This window comes from Populus alba, chromosome 4, assembly GCF_005239225.2.
Source record: "Populus alba chromosome 4, ASM523922v2, whole genome shotgun sequence".
NCBI classification, from domain to species: Eukaryota; Viridiplantae; Streptophyta; class Magnoliopsida; order Malpighiales; family Salicaceae; genus Populus; species Populus alba.
The window spans coordinates 15252765-15261479 of record NC_133287.1 but is presented as its reverse complement, the minus strand read 5'-3'; the positions used below and the strand labels follow the sequence as shown (position 1 = coordinate 15261479).

Here is an 8715-nt window from a genome sequence, read left to right as displayed (position 1 = left end):
GTTTCAACATTGCGGTAATAATTATCTTTTATTTATAGATATATTAAATAATATATTTTTTTTTATTTTTTTAAATTTATTTTTAATATAACATGTTAAAATAATTTAAAAATACTGAAAATTTTAATTTAAAATAATAAAAAAAATTTAAATTTTAAATAAGCTGTGTTTTAATGGCAATATCAGAAGTGACAACTTCTATTAATGCATGGAGCATACAAAACCTTTTTTATTTTCAAAGCAATTGAAAAGGTGTCAAAAAAATATTTTAAAAAAATAATATTTTTTTTTATTTTGATAAAATAACACAATTTCAAAAAAAAAATTATAACTATTGTAACATATACCAACTTTATTATTTTATCAATTATTTTTTAAACTGTTATTTCTAAAATTTGATAATAAACAAAAATAGCCCAAATTCTTTTGATTCCTTCCGTGGACAATCCCATCAGTGAATAATGATAATTAGCTGTAGTTTATAAAACTAATCTTAGACAACAACGCAGGATCAATATAAAAATCAGAAAGTCGTGGGGAGAAGGGTGGGAGCATTTTTTGGATGCCTTCATAAATATTAATTTAATCATTAAATTGTCTCCTAAGTAAACCCAAGTTCAATAATCACGTTTAATGACTTATCCACCAAGCTCAGCAACTCGTCCAAGAGAAAAGCCCATTATTCTCTTTGAGAGGTCTGAAAAAAATTGCGAAAAAAGATTCAGAGTTGATTAAAAAAAAAAAAAAAAAACCCTCTCGAAGTGCAACCAATCAATAATCAAAGGGAAAAAAGAGCAAGTGGCATGATGTATTTTAATCAATTCTGTCAGGAATATGATGGCGTTTTTTTTCAAGCTTTCATCCTGTATTCACGTAAAAGTATTTTACAAACTTATATATGAAGGGAAAATTTATTGAGGTTCATATATTAATGGAAAATTACACATTGATCAGGAATTAAAAAAAAATTAGTTAAGTAGTCCACCTTATGCCACAGTTTCATTTTTTATTTTCTTAAAAAGTTGGGTTTTGACGCTAATAGGATTCAAAGCTATTTGAGTCTTGCACAGGCACAACTCAAATCTATTTTGAACCTTGTACATGAATTAAAAAAAATTAACATAAACCTAAAATTCATTAATCTAAATTTTTAAATCAAAATAGTATTCAACCTTATATATAAACCTTCACATGTATTAGTTCAAATATAAGGTAAAATATCTCTTCAATATATTTTCTCAAAAAAAACCACGTCAAATTAACTAATAAAACAATGACAAACAATGACAAGACAGGTCTGATATAGTTGAGTTACCTAAAACTTAAAATTTTTAGTAGTAGGGTAAGGATTTAACATTGTTAGATAAGGATTTATTAAAAATAGATTATGTAGATAATATAATATATATTTTTATGGACTAATAAAATATTTTGAGGTCTAATAAAGAGGTTTGGTCACATTAAATTAGCATAATAGTTATAAAAAAAGTCATAACATTGAATTTGATTATTAGATCAAATTTAAATTTTTACATAGATTTCTCGGAATCTAATTATATAGAAAAACTGTTTTGTTAGTTCATCTATTATATAGATAATATGAAATGAGGCTTCAAAGATTATGTTCCACTAATTTATTTTTAATTTTGTTTGGATATTTTGTGTTATCTTAGATTTTATGTTATTTTTATTTTATGTTTTAAGATTTTAATTCTGTTATCTAGGCATTATAAAAAAAAATTAAGAGAGACTTTATTTGTTTTATTTTCAAAAAAGTAAATTGCAAATTTTAAATTCAAGCTTGCAACTCTTTTTGATCATCAAGTATTTTTCAGTGCTTTATTGTTTTCGTGCCTTCGCCTACATCAAGGTCCCTAAACGATGGGAAGGAAAAAAAACCAACTGTAAGGATATAGAGAGATGTAGAAAATAAGTTTTTTTTTTAAAAAAAAAAATACACAGTAATATAAAAGATGAAAAGCCCATTACCTGTGTGAAAAAAATAACAAAAACCTAAAATAAAGAAAAGATTTTTTATTATGTATAACCTTACAAAATATTATTTATTGTAATAATATTTCGTTTTTTTTTAATTTAATCCTTTAATATTTTATTTATTAAAAATTAAATTTTATGATTTGTTTTGTTTTTTTTTAAAAAAGTGGTTATCATACTAGATTGTGAACTTAGCGAACCTGGTTGATTTAATTTTTTTTATTGCCTTTTTTATATATAATTTCAACTTTTAATATTAAATTAATTAAAAATTAGACTACATAATTGTTTTTAGTTTGATTTCTATGAGGTTATCTTGATTTTATGAACCAAGTCATGGATTTTACGAGTTGATCCGTAATTTTTTATTGCATCCTTTTGTAAATTGATTTCTTTTTTTTTTTTTTTATCTCTTGACAATGGTTTGATCGTTAATTGAGTTTCATAATGGTTTTGATTTGTTTTCAATAGAGTTATCCTAATTTCATGATCCAAGTCGCGGTTTAGAAGGTTAACCTAGGTTGACTCAAATTATTTATTTAGTATTTTTTTTTCATGAGAACATCTCGGTTTCATTACCTACATTATGAGTTTAGTAGGTTAACTCAAGTTTTTTTTATTGTTTTTTTTTAAATTTCATCTTTAAGCATTAAGTTTATTGGGATTTAAATTTCATAATTTATTTTGGTTTGTTTTCTATAGAGTTATTCTCATCTCATAAACTCAGGTCATGGGTTTGACAGACTATTTGACAAGTTAACTCGGATTGATTCATGTTTTTTTTTTTTTTTCATTTTGTTTTAAATAATTTTTTTTTTCAATTCCATCCTTTAAAATTGGTTTGATTGGGAGATAAGCTTTAATTATTTTTTAATTTACTTTTTATGGGATTATAATGGTATCATGACCTAGGTCAATTTAATATATTGTTATCTTAATATTTTAAAAAAATAATATTATCTTAAATTTTTTAGTCAAATAATATTTTTTCTAGTCATTCAAGTCATCTTTGAATTCGTCAAGTTAATTAGGTCATATTATATCAACCATCACACAATTTATTTATTTTTTTATTAAAAAATATTAGCAATATCTAGATAATTTTAAAAAATAAAATATTCCAGCAGAAAAAAGTAGGAGAAAAGAAACAAAAAAATATTAAAAAAAACAAAGTAAAATTCAACGAATGAGAAAAGAGAAGGATGGCAAAAAAGAATAGGTTGAGAAAAGGTAATATAGTGGAGAATAAAGGGAAAAGAAAGTAGCATAAGAGACCTATGCAAGCAGCGACAGATCACAGGCAAAGACAAAAAATGGAGCAAAAATTCCTTCAGAACCAGATTAAAAAAAATAATCAACCAAGAGCATGCAAATGAGAATAAACCATAGAGAGCACTAATTGTTTTTTTTTCCAAAATGAATTTTGCCTAAGTCTTTAAACATTTCAGGTAACAAAATTTTAAATATTTTAAACGATGGGTAATTCATATAATTACCCAAATTGTTTTCAGATAATTTGGATAAAACAATTCTGGTTATCTTTTTTTTTTTTTTTAATAAATTCTTAATATTAATGGGTTGTAATTTTTCTTGAACCTAATTTGGCCACTATAAACTTTCCTTGGGCCTAATTTTAGCTACTTAATTGTAATTGCTTTTCAGTTTTTTTTAGGTTAAAAAATTAATAGGGATTAATGGGTAAAAAAAGAGGACAAATTATAAAAACAAAACCCTGAACTTAATATATTTTTAGTTTTCCATTCTATTTAGGATTTCATTGAAAATTAATGGAAATGCGGTAAAAATTCTCTCAATTTCTCTCATTTATTTATTAGTACACATGTTTTTCTAAGTTAGTAGAGAAAAACCTAAAAATCGAGATAATTTTAATGGTAATTTCTATAAAATTCTTAATGGAACCCTAACGGATACATTCAAAAATTCATATTGCTTGGGGTAAGATTAGATATTTTTGGCTCATGGATATTTGTTTTTTCTTTCAATTTCAGCTATTATTTTTTTATAATTTAAACAAAAAAGTAGCACGGTAAATTAAAAATATTAGGAAAATAGTATAGTTAAGTTTTTTTGATGAAATAACACAATTTATATATGTTCCTATTGAAAAAACACAACTTCTATAACTTGTTGCTATTTAGAATAACAACTTCCAATAAAAAATAAGAAATGAACAGGAGAGAAAAAAAAAAACTCTAGAAACAAATTAAATTTCTAATTATGATAAAAAGATCTTGATGAGAAAAATTCATTGATATTAAGACCATGTTTTTTTGTTGAAAAATAGTTTTCTTCTGAAAAGTGAATTTCGAGAAAAATAAATTATTTTTCGTTGTTTGGTAGTGTAATGAAAAATAAGTTAAAAAAATATTTTTCATTGGTTATGTCATGGAAAATGAGTTGGAAAATAACTTATTAATGTTTTTTTTTCAAGTTTATTAAAATAATAAGAAACAAATCTTACAAATTAAAAGTTGAATGAGAATAAAATTGAAAAAAATAATTTCATAAATGATCTCAAATAAAATAAATAATAATCAAAATAATAGAGATCAAATCTAACAAATAAAAAAAATTGAAAGGTTAAGAAATTAAAATAATAATAATTATCATTTCATAAATTATTTCAAATAAAATAAGTAACAATCAAAAGAATGAGGAACAAATTTGATAGATAAAGTTAATTTAAAAATTAAATTCTAAGGAATGAAATTGAAAAAAATATTCAAAAACAAAATATATATAGCAATCAAAAGTTTGAGGACCAGATTTGATATAATCAATAAATAATATGACATTTATAATTTTTTCACAACTTTCAGAAAGTGTTTTCCGTTTAAAATAAAAGAAAAATATTTTCCTGGAAACCAAGTCAAATTTTCCTTTCATAGAAAAGTATTTTTTATTAACTAATTTTTCTAAAGATAAACAAACACAAAAAAATTTAAAAAATAAATTTTAAAAAATCACTTTCTATCAAATAAACAAGGCCTAAAAAGATCACCAATAATAATTCCAGTTATACAAACATAGCGTCAAAAATAAATAAATCACTATTTAACTTTGGATAATAAATATAACCCGCTTGAATTACTGTTAATAATTTATTTTTGATATAGTTGGATTGGTCTCTATTGTTTTTTCCTCTCTTCTTTCATAAATTAATAGACACCAAGTTGCTCTAAATTAACTAGACACCAACTTGCTATAAATGGCTCTCTCATTCCCCACTTTTCTCAGAAGGTGGGTCTTCGACTTCACAACTGTAACCCATTTCATTCTCATCATTTTTGCGTGCAATGATCCTCCCTTCAGGTTTTATGGGCTCTTCTTTTTCTTTCTTTTATGTTATAATTTCTTTTGTATTTTTGGTGTAGTTTTTAGTACTTAAATAAACATGATAATTTGACCAAAAGTTTACTTCTTTTTTAAAATTTTGGTTTGTTGATTTTTGCTAATTTGTATTGATGGGTTCTGAATGTTTTGTTTGATTAGCTCTTCAGTGATAGTTATATTGTCTGGGTTTGATTTTTTGTAAATAAAAACAAGAAAGATGGGACTTTTTTTTGTTAAATTCTGACTGGTTTTGGAGGTCAAGGGAGAGTAGTTCGAGGATCATTCACGCAAAAATGATGTGAATAATGGGTTATTATGTGAAAAAATGATCTCGTTATTGATGGATAACCAGAGCTCAAGAGGGTCCTTGTTGCAAAAGGTTCTTATTAAGGTACAGTTCTTTTATCCTCTCAGAAAGTATACCCTTTTCATATAAAATTTCATTTCCTTTTGGATTTTTAATGATAGTTACCTTTTATTAGATTCTGGTGCGCAAAGTTGTCTGTACTGTTTTTCTTTTTGTTTACTCACTTAGCTAACAAGCATGAGTTTTGTGTTTTGTATGTAATGCTTTTTGTAAAAACATTTCTGTGTCTGGCTATTCCTCTGTTGTGTGTTTCTGTTTTCTTTTCTGGCAACAATATGCTTGTTGTCTACATAGGGAGGTGTAAGTTGGGATCCTTACAATTCATTTTAAAGGCTATCCATATTTGGAGCACTGTTATATGGAGCAAATTCTTTCTGGATCTTAATAACAGTTATACAGGTGCAGGGATGGGGCACACCCTACATTTATGATTGCATTGTGTATGTTGATTTGATTCTTTCTTCATCTTCAGTCTCTCTGGCTGTCGTTTGAAATTTTGCATTATAGAATTAATCGGATGAGACCGAGTCTTGATATTGAAAATATTTATGGATAATTGGCCATTATTACCTCGGTATCTTATAAGAATTGGGTGCTTCATATATAACATCTATAAAAATCTGTGGCTTGTAGCTATTGCCCCATGTAAGTTAAATGGGGAACCAAGATTCATGTAATTCAAATGGCTATTTGGCTGTGGATCTTCTGTTATGAACAGTTTTTCTGTTTGCTTCTGCTTATGGAGGTCGTTTGCTGGCTGTTTTGGAGGAAAAATGAAGGAGTTTAACAGTTGTCTTCTTTTCCTTATCATAATGTGGTAATAGACTACTAGTTGCATTATAAGAACACGTTTCTTATCTTTTTGATGTTAACACATTAGAATTGCCAAGAAGGTGTTTATTTCTTCACCACAAAAATGGTGCATTAGTTATGATTTTGACATGTGGCATTTAGTTCTGCTCACTTGGCTAAAGGAAATTCCAAACACTATTTTAGTTTATTTTTTCATTCTCCAGATTGTTTTTTCCTCCAATTCCAAAGACCCCGCATGGCTAAGTTTCACAGATTTGCTGCACTACTTGAGGTTTCTCTCAGCCAGCTAGTTATCTTCCATGGTAGATTTATAGTTTTTGTAATGCCTGTTTATTTGGTGGTTCTTTCATAGGACTGCCATAATTTATTATATTTTGTTTGATTTTTCTATGCCTCTTTTATGTCACACAAGATTGTAAAAGCTAAAGGTTTCTTGTGTGCTTAGCTGAATTAGGTGTGCATTATCTCTCAGACATGTCAGTGGTCAAAATATCTCATTACGTACTACACTGGTAAACTCTATTCTTCAATGCTTGCATTCAATTTTAGGATTCAGTTGTTAATTTTCCATACTGTTTCGCTGTGATAGGGCCATTGTCAGTTGCAGTTTTAAGATCTAGTTAGTAGCTTTGGATTGGAACATTTTCTATTTACCACACAGTTAATTTACTTTTGACACATCAGAGGTTCCATGAAGAATTGTGCGCCCGCGTGCATGCTAGTGTTGTGTTTCTAGAAAATTTTATGCAACTCTCATTAAATTTTATGTATAGACGATGGATCATTTATTTTAAAGAAGAGACTAAATATTAGCGAAAATAGTCTCAATTGGATGTCTGATCCTTCCGAAGAGAGGGAATTTCATTTATGCCAAATCCTTGATTTTGATCAGTCAATTAATCAATGCCTTGCCACATTTGTTTTGTCATTTTTTCATGGTTTTTGCTTGTTTATCTGGCTTTGGAGATGCAAAGGACAATAGCAAATTAAACTGATCAGATGCAGAAGTATAGAGATGACAAGATCAAAGATAGAAAGACGACTCCTGGTGAAGAATAACAAAGAAGTCCAGAGTTTTTGGAGAGATTTGCTAAGTAGGTTTGTATGTTAGTTTTTTGCATGCAGGCCAGGATCCAAGCTTCTCTCCTTGAGTGGGTTTATGTGTTTGATCTACGTGCAGAGGCCAATCTTGCCAACTTTCTAGTTTGGCAATTGTTTTAAGCGGTGGCTGTAGATTTCGAGCCATGAACACGTTTCTTTTTCCGGGTGGTGTTGATGGCGGGGCACCCCACTGGCCAATCATTTTCAGAATGAAACACTGTTATGTGAATGGAATTGCCAATCATTTTCAGAGAATGAAACACTGTTAGGTTTGCTTGCTGTTTTGCCACAATCCTCATTCAAACTCGCACATTGGATTGAATTCATGTCTTGTCAACCCTTTTTGAGTAGGCTTTGATCATAGCCAGCGAAAACTGTGATTCACTATGTAAATCTACTGCTTTCTTTATTTTCAATAATTTGACGTTCGCTGATTTTGAATGCTTCATATCTTATTTTTGTTAGCCCCCACCCCTCCCCGAAAAAAATAATAAAAAAAGCATTTTCGAATTTGTAAACTGTAATGATAACACAAGCCGAAAAATAATACTACTATTGAACACTGAACACGTGTTTTTAAGTTTTTTAAATTTTTTATTGTTATTTTTATTGTTTTGATGTGTTGATATTAAAAATAAAAAATATATATTATTTTGATATATTTTAAAGTGAATAAAATTTTAAAAAATATTTATTACACTCACAACTTATCTCTTGGATAATTAATTAATCTCATGATTTGAGTAATTTAATTTATTTTTTCTAACCAAGATGGTTGGTGTATGATAAATCAAGGTGATTAGTGACTGATACCTATAAAAGGTTTTTTTTTTTTTTTTTTGGTGAATTTAGACTCTTTAATGCTTAAATAATATTTTCTTTAGAGAAAATGCTATAATATTTTAGAGAAATTCTAAAAAATAAATATGCAGTCAATAATAGAGACTAAAAACCCTTTTATTTGAAGGATTCATAGTTTTTTTTGTAGCCTATAAATCTCGTTATTTTTTTTTTAAGAGGAAGGGTTGTAATATTTTCTTGCTCTAATAGCATTGAAAATGAATAAAATATTCCTTATATATTAT

At 27.1% G+C, this 8715-nt stretch overlaps 1 long non-coding RNA gene across 1 annotated transcript; it reads left to right on the top strand.

Moving 5' to 3' along the window:
* The first annotated feature begins 5142 nt into the window (after nucleotides 1-5142).
* On the top strand, nucleotides 5143-7909 carry LOC118050784 (uncharacterized). The gene is made up of 2 exons (XR_004687925.2): nucleotides 5143-5740; nucleotides 6733-7909. It is a non-coding gene; the product is annotated as an uncharacterized lncRNA (long non-coding RNA).
* Nucleotides 7910-8715: the final 806 nt, after the last annotated feature.